This window comes from Cebus imitator, unplaced genomic scaffold (assembly GCF_001604975.1).
Source record: "Cebus imitator isolate Cc_AM_T3 unplaced genomic scaffold, Cebus_imitator-1.0 Scaffold250, whole genome shotgun sequence".
Lineage (NCBI taxonomy): Eukaryota > Metazoa > Chordata > Mammalia > Primates > Cebidae > Cebus > Cebus imitator.
This window is the reverse complement of record NW_016107565.1, coordinates 16,879-31,005: the sequence shown is the minus strand read 5'-3', so window position 1 is coordinate 31,005 and position 14,127 is coordinate 16,879.

Here is a 14,127-nt window from a genome sequence, read left to right as displayed (position 1 = left end):
TAAATAAATAAATAGATAAGAGAAATAACGCAAAGTCCAACAAGGATGAAGAAGAATTTGCTTCACAGTATTTCACATTCTGGGTACTTAATAACACATTGAAAATAATAAGTTATGAAAAACCAAGGCAAGTTAGAAAAGATGATCATAGCCTCCCTTAAAGGGAAACAATCTTGCCAAATAGATGGAGAGAACAAATTGCCTGACAATCCACATTCTGGGCTCATGGTTAGAACATCCTGCAGAAAGGAGGGAAGAGAAGAGAACATTCCCATTCATTTAAGCTCAGAAACCCATGATTAGTGTCCTTCAGCTGACTCATTATAATAGTAAAAAATACATCCTATGGTGGAGAATTAAAATGCTACTGAGTCATACAATGTATGCACTAATGATAGGGAAAGAGTCAAAGAAATTCTATGCAGGAAAGGGTGGGTTGCTGGCAAAACCACACCTTCAAGCCAAAAATCTTGAAACCCATTGCCCAAAGTTAGAACTTCTACCCTTGCCTGAATTGCCTTTTCCTAAACCACCCATGACCCTACCCCATCTTGTAGGGTATACCCAGACTCAGCTATCAGAGGGGAGAAGCGGCTGGAGATCAGGGAGTACAGCTTTGAAGAAAGGTGGTTTTGATTTCAGAGGAGCAGCTTCAGAGAAGAAATGGGCTGGAGAGGCCCAGAATCTGCAGGAAGATTACCTACCTCCCCATCCTCTTTTCACCTCCCCTACCCACTGAGAGCCACTTTCATTAGCAATAAAATCCCCCACATTTACCATCCTTCAATTTGTTCAAGTGATCTCATTTTTCTTGGATGCTGGGCAAACGCTTGGGAGCCACAAGTGTGGATACAAAAGGCTGTCACATCGGCCCTTTGCCCTTGCAGACAGAGGGCAGCCACCTCACACAAAAAGGCAGAGGGCTTGCTGAGCTCTTAACAATTAAAACTGTTTGCAGGCAGCAGAGCTAAGAAAGCACTGTAACACACTCTCTGGGGCTTCAGTGGTCACAGGCACCCCTGACTAGATGCTGCTGTGAGGACCACATAGATTTTGTTCCTGCTGGCACCCAAAAGTGCTCACTCTGGCTCCTGCACCCACGCATCTGTGCACTCCCTTCCATGAGGGGTGGAGCACAGTGGGTCCAAGTGAATGGAGTTTGATCCCACTGAGGCTGAAGCAGCTGGCTGGTTCCACTGCTCACTTGTGCACTCTGATTCCCACATCACTGGTTCATGCACTCTCTTCCACAAGGAGTCAAGAGTAGTAGACTGAGAGGCACCCCTGTCATGAGTTTTGTGAAGGAGTCAGGGAAATATCCTGCTTCATCAGCATGTACAGCGATAGCCCATGCACATCCAGGAGACCATCCACAACATGCTTAATTACAATGTCCATTCCCACCCCTTCATGAAGAATTATGTAAGACTCCCATAAAGGGAATTTCCCCAGTGTCAGTTGGTGCTGTCTCACTCTTGAGCAGCACACTCTGACTTGGCTTTCAGACAGTACTTTTGCTCTGCAATAATCTTCTTTACCTACTTTCACTTTGTATTTTCTCTCAAAGTATTGTGTGCCTCTTAGTCAAGAACCTGAACCAGCCCATTGACAACAAAACAGCAAAGAATAGTTTCAGGGAATTGGTTTGTTTCATCTTGATTCTCCTCTCAATGCCTTTCTCCTCTACATATCTATTTATTCTTTTCTAGAATGGTGCCATTTTTTTTTCAAGGTTAATCCCTCACTTCAGTGATTCTCGAACATTAGTAGGCATCAAAATCACATGGAGGGGATTCTAAATAAGATTGCTAGATCCCGCCTCCAGAATTTCTACTTCCAGTAGTTCTGGCTAATAACTATGCTTCCAGATGCTGTTACTGCTTAGGCAAAGAGTACACTATGAGAACCACGTTGGGGAACATTCTCACATATGCACACTTCCCTTTAGTCTATGTTCATTCAAAGTATTGCAGGCATCATGCTAGAAAGAGGGAAGATCTGTCCCTCAAACTTTACCAAAAAGAGTTCCTCAACCAGGCCCATTTATGTACCTCCTCCTTTCAACCTGTTACTCACATGTCCCCAAAGAGACAAGAAACCAAAAAGTACATATTTAATTGGAGCTGACATCTGCTTTTTTAGATCATACTCTGGTTTCTTAGTCCTTGGGATTTACTGCCCAAATGACTTGAAGTCTATCTAGTCTTGGTGGGCTTTTTCAATAGGGCCGTATTCTTCAGAGAAAAGAGTGGGACCACAGTGCAGACCTTTATACTGTGATGTCCAAAATCCTAAAACAAGGTTATGCTGGAGGTTGTGGAGATAACTTAGACATATGGGCTGGTTTTCCACACACATGCAAATAAGCTTTTATGGTACAAGAGCCAGTCAAAAATTAGAAAAAAATGAGGACAAAGTGTAGGCTTTGAACCCACAATCCATATATTTGTTTAGAAATCCAAGGAGTCTGAGAATTCTACATTTCAATATGGACTTTCAGGTTACTATAAGGTTACATTTGTTGAGACTGAAAATAAATTACATTTTATTTAACATTTATTTTAGCTTTAGTTACAATTCCTGAAAGAAAAAAAATACACATATGGCATATATGCCTCCATTTGTTTTTATGTTTTAGCCCCCACAGATGTCAATGAGTAACTTAGGTATGAGGATTCAAAGATAAATTAATAGTAGCTACTTAAATTAAAATTAAAAAAAAATTCTGAGAGAAATATTTGTGAATCTATTAATTTTTTATTCCACACTTGGAGCTAATGTGAAAAATCTCATAAAATATGATTTGATGACTCAAGTTTGTACTAAATTAATGCAATGTGAGTGGCCATTAGAGTCTTTCCAGTGAATAAACTTTATTTGGAATAAGAGCAGAAAAGAAGAGGAATGTTATTGTTTATCTAGTATATTTGCTCATTTTTATAATTTACATTTTCTAAACCAGACATTTTGATTACTTTATGAGCCATCAATGCTTACATAGATTTACTTGTATTTTGTATTTTCTTTTTTCTCACCATTATTCCTTTAATTGGTACACTCATTTCTATTAACTTTTTTAAACTTAATTATATCATTTACTATTTAAGTACTAAAATCTATGTCTCTCAATACAATTTCTCATTCATTTATTCTCTCTTTAGTTTCGCATGATCAGATGTTTAACTCATTGTAGCAAAAGCTACTTGTTTCAATTTCTTGGGCATATAACTGTGCAGCTAGAGATGATATTATTCTGCTCCTCCAGATAGATGTGGTTCTGTGATAAACTTATTTTCAAGGGACTATGAACAGAAGGTTATGCAAATTACTCATTTGCATATGTGAAAATTGATTGATGTGGACTTTCCTTCTTTCCCTTTCTTTTATGAGTTATTACCTGTACTTGAAAGACACTAAACATCTAGAACAGAAAATAGTACAAATCCCTCAAAATAGAAGGACAATGAAAGAACCCAGAATTCAAAAAGATTTTGTGAATGATTCCACCTTTTCAGGTTAGTGCACCTTCCTGTAGACTACTACGTGACAAAGGCATTAATCTCCATCTTACTGAGACAATGTAGTTATTCACCAAACTTGGTAATTTGAGATAATGGAAATTAACATAACCTCATTACAAAAGAAGATATATTGATAGGAAATAAGCATATGAAAAGATTATCTATATCATATGTCAACAGGGAAATGTAAATTAAAGCAACAATGAGATACCAATACACATTGATTAGGATGACCAAAATCTGAAACACTAATAAGATTAAATGATGAAAAGGATGTGAAGTTACAGAAACTCATCCCTACTGCTTGTGGAAAAGCAGTAGGGTATAGCAACTTTGGAAAACAATTTGGTAGTTTCTTACAAACCTCAGCATATTCTTATATATTATCCACAGTTGTGCTCTTACGTATTTACTATAAGGAGTTGAAAACACATCCACATAAAAATCTGCACATAGATTATTATAAGAGCTTCATTCATAATTGCCCAAATCAGGAAGCAACCAAGATGTCCTTCAGCAGGTACATAGATAAATAAGTTGTGATACATCCAGACAATGGAATATTTACAGTACTAAAAAGAAATGAACTATCAAGCCATGGAAAGATATGGAGAGACCTTAAATGCATATTGCTAAATAAAAGATGCCAATCTGAAAAGTACTACATATAGTCTGATTCCAATTATATAATATTTTGGAAAAGAAATAACAATAGAGATAGAAATTTAAGTGGGTACCTGGGGGTGGGGGAAGGGAGAATTGAATAGGTGGAGCACAGATAATTTTTAGAGCAGTGAAATACTTTTTCTTATATTATAATGATGAATACATGACATTATATATTTGGTCAAATCCGTAGAATGTTGTACAACACCAATACTGAGCCCTAATATAAACTACAAACATTGGATGACTATGATGTGTTCATCAAACAAAAAAAATGGCGGGAGGATGTTGATAATGGAGAAATAATACATGGGTGCAGAGAGTTATATGGAAATTCTCTGTACCTTCCTCTTAATTCTGCAGTGAACCTAAAACTTCTTTAAAACAGTTGTTTTTTTACAAAAAAACAAACAAACAAACAAACAAAAAACACTTTTAAGAAATAATGCAGAGGAATTTCATGTATCTTTACTGAGTTTCACTTAATGATAAAAACTTGCAAAACTGTAGTTAAGATGACATATGTGGTGTTCTTTGTTTTCATCCTTTTTATAGTTTGCTATAAGAATAATACCAGCTTCCTAAAAGAAATGAAATATATTTCCATCTATTCTGTCTTATAGAAGAAATTGTATATAATTGATATTGATATTTTTTAAAAAGCTCATTATTATTTTTCAGTGAAATAAAATGTCTCTATGTGTGTGTTTATATATATATATATATATATATGTATATATATATATATATGGTGTGTATACATGTATAATAATAAATGTATTATAAATTCATGTCATACAATAAATTATAAAATATTATTATAAATTCAATTCTTTTAATATAGAATTTAAATTATCTATGTCATATTGGGCAAATTGTAGCACTCTGTTTTGTTTTAAGGATTATTTCATTTAAGTTGCAAAATATATGGTTAGAATTGTTCATAGTGTTCCCTTATTATGCTTTTGATATCTGTAGGGTAGTAGTGATATCTGTTTTGTCATGATATTGACAATTCCCTCCTTGTCTCTTTTTCTTCTCATTTTTATACAAATGTGTTAAATTAATAATTTTTTAAGAAATATCTGATTCATTGCTTTTTTAATTAGTCTTCTTTAAATTCCATTGATTTATGCTTATTTTTATTATTCCCTATTTTGCTTAGTTTTCTTTTATTTTTCTCTTCCTTTGATAAATTCTTGAGGTAAAAGTTTAGTTTATTGATTTCCTATACTTCATTTTTCTAATATGTACATTTATAGCTACAAATTTTACCTAAATTCAACACATTTTGACATGTTGTATTTTAAACTTTATTCTGTTCAATGTTTTCTGTTTGTTTGTTTATATTTAATGTCCCTTGGGGTACCCTCTTTCACCTGTGAGTTATTTATAATTGCATTGTTTAGTTTTCATGTTTTGGAGTTTTCCCTTACTATCTTTTTGATATTAATTTCTAGTTTAATTTCATTTTAATTAGAAAACAACATACATATCAGAGAAATGCAAATCAAAACTACATTGAGATACCATCTCACGCCGGTAAGAATGGCGAACATTAAAAAATCTGGAGACAACAGATGCTGGAGAGGATGTGGAGAAATAGGAACACTTTTGCACTGTTGGTGGGAGTGTAAATTAGTTCAACCATTGTGGAAGACGGTGTGGCGATTCCTCAAGGACCTAGAAATAGAAATTCCATTTGACCCAGCAATCCCATTACTGGCTATATATCCAAAGGATTACAAATCGTTCTACTATAAGGACACGTGTACACGAATGTTCATTGCAGCACTGTTTACAGTAGCAAAGACCTGGAACCAACCTAAATGCCCATCAACAATAGACTGGATAGGGAAAATGTGGCACATGTATACCATGGAATATTATGCAGCCATCAAAAACGATGAGTTTGGGTCCTTTGTAGGGACATGGATGAACCTGGAAACCATCATTCTCAGCAAACTGACGGAAGAGCAGAAGATCAAACACCGCATGTTCTCACTCATAGACGGGTGTTGAACAATGAGAACACATGGACACAGGGAGGGGAGCACTACACACTGGGGTCAGTTGGGGGGAAGTAGGGGAGGGAGGGGGGGGGGTGGGAAGCTGGGGAGAGATAGCAAGGGGAGAAATGCCAGATGTAGGTGATGGGGAGGAAGGCAGCAAATCACACTGCCATGTGTGTTCCTATGCAACAATTTTGCATGTTCTTCACATGTACCCCAAAACCTAAAATGCAATAAAATAAATAAATGGGAAAAAAAATAAAATTAAATTAAAAAAAAAAAAAGAAAACAACATACATAAAATTATAATTATTTTAAATTTATTTAGCCTTGCTTTTTTGTTTCCAGAATGTAGTCTACCTTGATGTATTTTCTGGAGGAATGTAAAAAAGTATGTATTCTGCCATTGTCATGTGAACTAGTCTATAAATGTCACTTTTATCTATTATTTAATAGTGTTATTGAAATCTTTGCTCATTTTCTGTCTTGCCATTCTATCAATTATTGAGGGAATTATTGAAGTCACGAACTATAATTGTGGGTTGGTATATTTTTCCTTAATGTTCTATCAGTTTTTGTCTTGTATATTTGCACCTCTATTATTTGGTAAATACTCATTTATTATTGCTATGTGAATCCACTGCTTGTTGTATTGACCAATTTATCATTACATAACACCGTCTCTATCTCTCAAAAAGTTTTTTACTCTGAAGTATACTTTATACAAAATATAGCCACTTCTTCTTTCCTTTGATTAATGCTTACATCATATGTGTTTCCATACTTCACCTTTTAGCTTACTTACATAATTATATTTAAAATGATGTTTTTTCTGTAGACTAATAGTTGGATCATGGTTTTCAATCCAGTCTTCCAGTATCTGTTTTATAATTTTATATTTAGAGTATTTATATTTAATGTACTTATTGGTGTATTAAGACTTCAGTCTGTCATTTTAGTTTTTGTTTTATGTTTGCCTTTGCTTTTTTGTATTTCTCTATTTTCTTTTTCCTACTTTCCTGTTAATTATTCAAATAAATTTTAGACTTTTATCTGTTTAGTGGTTTTATCTGTTCATTATCAAAGATATTGCAGACTCTGGTTCAGATCACAGTGTGGGAAGAAAATGCAACATTAAAAAACCATAATTTAGTGGATAAAACTAAATTTTAAAGTTAAGATAGATGAGGTCTTTAATCTAATTCCTGACTTGAAGCAAGTTATTCTTCTCAACCATTTTTATTCTCATTATAAAACAGAAGTAACAACAGTGCTTTTCTCATGGGATTATTTTCATTGTTAAATGCCACAATAAATGTGAAAAATTTAGCACATTATAGATACTGCTTGTATTAGAATGTGCTGTTGCTACATAACAAAGTACCACAAACTTAGTGTTTCAAAACAATGCCACTTATTAGCTCACAATTCTGTATCTCAAAAATCCAGGCTTAGCATGGCTTGTGTGCTATCCATCTTACAAGACTGAAAACAAAATGATGGTTGGATTGTGTTATTTTATTTTTCTGGAGAGCATGGGGAATATTTCTGTTTTTGAGAAGGAGTTTTCTTTTCCAATATCAGTCAGGTTGACCACTGAATTTTGTTCCTGATAGTACTGAGGAACTCATCTCCCCTCTGTCTGTCAGCAGACAGACTCTTTCAACTGATGGAGGCTATACTTTCCTGGTCAAATGATTCACAGTGGAGGATGACCCTCTTATACTTTTAATCTCTGACTTGATGAAGATTCTAGGATCTTATAAGGGCTCAGATGATAGGTCACATTACCCTAGATAATCTTCCTATCTCAAAGTCAATTATGCCAGGTAATATAACCTAACCACAGGAATAAAATCTACCTTATTCAGAGTTCCTGGAGGTTAAGCAGGGTTTATACATCAAGGCACAAGGACCTTGGAGCCATCTTATAATTCTGCTGACCACACTGTAACTATGAATTACAGTGTTTGTGATTAAAATGGTGGATAGGATACCCAAGAACAAATGGACTTAACATATATTTACAGAATATTCTACCCAACAGCTGCAGAATATACATTCTATTCATCAGCACATGGAACATTCTCCAAAATAGGCCATGTGATAGCCACAAAACAAGACTCAGTAAATTTAATACAATTGAAATTATATCAAGTAATTTCTCAGACCACAGTAGAATAAAATTGTAAATCAACTCCCAAAGGAACCCTCAAAACCAACTAAATAAATGGAAATTAAATAACTTGCTCCTAAATAATCATAGGGTCAACAATGAAATCAAGATGGAAATTTTTAAAAATTACTTGAACTGAAGATAATAGTGAAGCAACCTATCAGAACCTCTGGAATACAACAAAAGTGGTGCTAAGAGGAAAGTTCATAGCATTAAATGCCCACATCAAAAAGTCTGAAAGATCAAAAATAGGCAATATAAGAGCATACCTGATGGAATCAGAGAAACAGGAGCGATCCAAATAGATCTACAAACCCAGTAGAAGAAAAAAAATAACAAAGATCAGAGCAGAACTAAAAAAATATTGAAACAAACAAAACCAACGCAAAAGATACATGAAACAAAAAGCTGGTTCTTTGAAAAGATATATAAAATCAGATCATTAGTGAGATTAATCAAGAAAAGAAGAGTGAAGATTCAAATAACCTCAATTAGAAACAATATGGGAGATATTACAACTGAGAACGCAAAAATACAAAAGATCATTCAAGAGTATTATGAACATCTTTATATGAATAAGCTAGAAACCCAGAGGAGATGCATAAATTCCTGGAAATATACAAACTTCCTGGATTAAACTTGAAAGATATAGAATCTCTGAAGAGTCCAATAACAAGTAGTGAGATTAAAATGGTAATTTAAAAATTGCCAACAACAAAAAAGTCCAGGCCTTGAGTTCTATCAGAAGCTGAATTCTATCAGACATTCAAAGAAGAACTGGTTCAAATCCACTGACACATCCCAAATGACAGAGAAAGAGGGAATCCTCCCTAAATCATTTTATGAAGCCAGCATCACTCTAACACCAAATCCAGGGAATGGCATAACAAAAAAAGAAAACTACAGACATATATCCCTGATGAACATAGATGAAAAAATCCCTGACAAAATATTAGTGAATCAAATCCAGCAGCATATCAAAAAGTAAATCTCCCATGATTAATTGGGTTTTATACCAGGAAAGCAGGGATGGTTTAGCATACATAAGTAAATAAATGTGATACACCACATAGACAGAATTAAAAACAAAAATCACATGATCATCTCAATACATGTAGAAAAAACATTTAACAAAATCTAGCATCTCTTTATAATTAAAACCCTCAGCAGAACCAGCACAGGAACAATGTACCTTAAGGTAATAAAAGACAAATGTGACAAATCCACAGTCAACATTATACTGAATGGGAAAAAGCGAAAAGTATTTCCCCTGAGAACTGGAACAAGGCAAGAATGTGCACTTTCACCACTTCTATCCAACGTAGTACTGAAGTCCTAGCCAGAGCTATCAGACAACAGAAAGAAATAAAGGGCATCCAAGTCGGTAAAAAGGAAATTATTGTTTGCTTAAGATATGATTGTATACCTAGAAAATCCTAATGACTCATCTAAAAAGCTCCTAGAACTGATAAATTAATTCAGCAAAACTTCAGGATACAATCAATGCTCTGCTATACACTAATAGTGACCAAGTTGAGGATCAAATCAAGAACTCAACCCCTAACACAATAGCTGCAATAAATAAATAAATAAATAAATAAATAAATAAATAAATAAAATGCTTAGGTATATACCTAACCAAAAAGTGTGAAGACCTCTACAAATAAAACTACAAAACACTGCTAAAATAAATCATAGATGTACACAAAGGGAAGCACATCCCATGCTCATGGATGGGTAAAATTAATATTGTGAAAATAACCATATTGTCAAAATCAATCTAAATATTCAATGATTTATTATCTAAATATCAACATATTTGTTCACAGAACTAGAAAGAGCAATCCTGAAATTCATAGGGAAACCGAAATAAAAAGCCTACATAGCCAAAGCAAGATCAAACAAAAAGAACAAATCTGGAGGCATCACATTACTCGGCTTCAAACTATACTATAAGACTATATTCACCCAATCAGCATGGTACTGATATAAATTAAGCACATAGACCAATGGAACAGAATAGAGAACCCAAAAATAAAGCCAAATACTTAGAGCCAATTGATCATTAACAAAGAAAACAAAATCATAAAGGAAGGAAAGGAACCCTATTCAATAAATAGTGCTGGGGTAATTAGAAAGCGACATGTAGAAGAATAAAACTGGATCCTCATCTCTCACATTATATAAAAGTTAACTCAAGGTGAATCAAAGACTTAAATCTAAGATCCAAACCTATAAAAATTCTAGAACATAATATCAGGAAAACACTTCTAGACATTGGCATATGCAAAAAATTCATGACCAGCAGCCCAAAAGTAAATACAACGAAAACAATAAATAGGTAGGACTTAATTAAACTAAAAAACTTCCACACAGCAAAAGAAAAAAAATCAGCAGAGTTAACAGACAGATTGGAGAAAATCTCCAAACTTTGTACATCTGTCAAAGGATTAATGTCCAGAATCTACAAAGAACTCAAATAAATCAGCAAGAAAAAACAAAAACAAAAACAAAAAACAAAAAAAAAAATCCCATCAAAAAGTGGGCTAAGAACATAAATAGGCAATTCTCAAAAGAAGATATACTAATGACCAACAAGAATATGGAAAAATACTCAATATCACTAATGGCCAAGGAAATGCAAATCAAAACCATGATATGATTATCACCTCACTCCTTGAGAATGAAAAATAAATAAATAACAAATAATGAATGAGATCTAGACCAGGGGGGATACAAGATGGCCGCTTCGGAACAGCTCAGGATTGCAGCTTCCAGTGAAAGCACAGAGGGGGAGGGACGTTGCATTTCCATATGGATTTTTATTGCCCACAGACCAGGAGATTCCCAGGCGGAGGAACCCCACAGGTCGCCAGCACTACTGTTTTGGCCGGCCGGGCCATTTCGGTCCCCGTGGCTGTTTTGGCCCGTGTGGCTGCTTTTCAGCGCCCCAGCACAGCAGTTCTCCATACAAAATACACTGGTCCAGGTGCCCTTTTAGCTGGTGATTGGTGCCTGGGAAGGTGCAGTCACCCATTCATCTGACTAAAAAGGGGTCTGAAACAGGGAGCCAATCCAGGAGATTCCTGGGCAAAAACAAACAAACAAACAAACAACAAGCCCCATGAATCTCAGTGCCACTGTTTAAGCCAGTGCAGTGAGTCGCTACAGGGGAAATCACATAGACCACAGCACCTTTTCAACAGGTGACTGGAACACCTGGGAAAGAGTCGACCATTCAACTAAAAATAAAAAGGCTCTGAGGCAGGGAGCCAGATGATCAGGCTCGGCTGCTCCCACCCCTACAAAAGAACAGCAATCAGAAACTTTTTGGATTAAGAGTTTCACAGCAAGCACAGCTGATCCTGGGAAGGTCCAGTTCTGTGGGGAGGGGTGTCCGCCATTGCTGAGGCACTTCACCACTTCATAGGTAGTCCGCCATTGCTGAGGCAGCCCGCCTTTGCCAAGGCAACCTGCCATTGCCAAGGCAACCTGCTATTACAACGACAGTCCGCCATTACAGAGGAGGGCCACCAATGCTGAGACAGTTCTAACTAAACCCATATAAACAGGACTTCAGGGAAGTTCACATGACAGCTGGGTGGAGCCCACAGCAGCTCAGCAAAGCCTCTGCAGGCAGACAGTGACTAGGCTGCCTCCTTGCTGTGCAGGCAGCTCTGAAAAAAAAAAAAAAAAAAAAAAAAAGGGCCCCAGCACAACAGAAACTCATAAATAAAGCCCTAACTCCCTGGGACAGAGCATCTGGGGAAAAAAAAAAGGTGTTTATGAGTTCTGCTGCAGCAGACCTAAACATACCTGCCCAGCAGCCCTGAATGAAAAACAGAGCTCACAACTCAGCACTTGAGCTCATGTAAAGGACAGACTGTCTCCTCAAGCAGCTCCTTGACCTCTGTATATCCAAAGAGTCACCTCATAAAGGAGAGATCAGACTGACATTTAGCAGGTATCCTTCTGGGACACAGATAGCAGAAAAAGAAATTGGTAGCAACCATTACTGTTCTGCAGCTGCTGCAGATGATCCCCAGGCAAGCAGGTCCTGGTGTGGGCCTCAGCAGTCCTACAGCAGAGGGGCCAGACTGTTAGAAGGAAAGCTAAGAAACAGAAATAACTTCATCATCAACAAATTGGACATCCACCCAGAGGCCCAATCTGAAAGCCAGCAACTACAAAGACGACAGGTAGATAAATCCACAAAGATGGGAAGAAACCAGCGTAAAAAGGATGAAAACACTCAAAACCAGAACACCTCTCCTCCTACAAGAGTTCACAACTCCTCACCAGCAAGGGAAAAAGGCTGGATGGAGAATGTGTGTGATGAAATGACAGAATCAGACTTCAGAAGGTGGGTAACAAGGAACTTCCGTGAGCTAAAAGAACATGTTCTAACCCAATGCAAAGACACTAAGAATCTTGAAAAAAGATTTGACAAAATGCTAACAAGAATGGACAAATTAGAAAGGAATATAAGTGAATTGATGGAGCTGAAAAACACAAAACGAGAACTTCTCAAAGCATGCATAAGTTTTAACAGCCGAATTGACTAAGCAGAAGAAAGGCTATCAGAGGTCGAAGATCAACTCAATGAAATAAAACAAGAAGGCAAGATTAGAGAAAAAGGGGTAAAAAGGAATGAACAAAGTCTCCAAGAAAAGTAGGACTATGTGAAAAGACCTAATCTACGTTTGATAGGCATACCTGAATGTGACAAAGAGAATGAATCCAAGCTGGAAAATGCTCTTCAGGATATTATCCAGGAAAACTACTCCGACCTAGCAAGGCAGGCCAATATTCAAGCCCAGGAAATACAGAGAACATCACAAAGATATTTGTCAAGAAGAGCAACCCCAAGGCACATAATTGCCAGATTCACTAGGGTTGAAATGAAGGAGAAAATGCTAAGGGCAGCCAGAGAGAAAGGCCGGGTTACCCACAAAGGGAAGCCCATCAGACTCATAGCAGATCTCTCAGCAGAAACCCTACAAGCCAGAAGAGAGTGGGGGCCAATATTCAACATCCTTAAAGAAAAGAACTTTCAACCCAGAATTACATATCCAGCCAAACTAAGCTTCATAAGTGAAGGGAAAATAAAATCCTTTGCGAACAAGCAAGTACTCAGAGATTTCATCACCACCAGGCCTGCTTTACAGGAGCTCCTGAAAGAGGCTCTACACATAGAAAGGAAGAACCAGTACCAGCCATTCCAAAATAAACCAAATGATAAAGAGTATCAACACAATGAAGAATCTATATCAACTAATGGGCAAAACAGCCAGCTAGCATCAAAATGGCAGTATCAAATACACACATAACAATATTAACCCTAAATGTAAATGGACTAAATACCCCAATCAAAAGACACAGGCTGGCAAATTGGATAAAAAGACAAAATCTATCAGTGTGCTGTATCCAGGAAACCCATCTCACATGCAAGAATACACAAAGGCTCAAAGTAAAGGGATGGAGGAAGATTTACCAAGCAAATGGAGAGCAAAAAAAAGCAGGAGTTGCAATTCTCATCTCTGATAAAATAGACTTTAAAGCAACAAAGATCAAAAGAGACAAAGAAGGACACTACATAATGGTAAAAGGATCAATGCAACAAGAAGAGCTAACGATCCGAAAGATATATGCACCCAATACAGGAGCACCCAGATACATAAGGCAAGTTCTTAATGACTTACAAAGAGACTTAGACTCCCACACAATAATAGTGGGAGACTTTAACACCCCA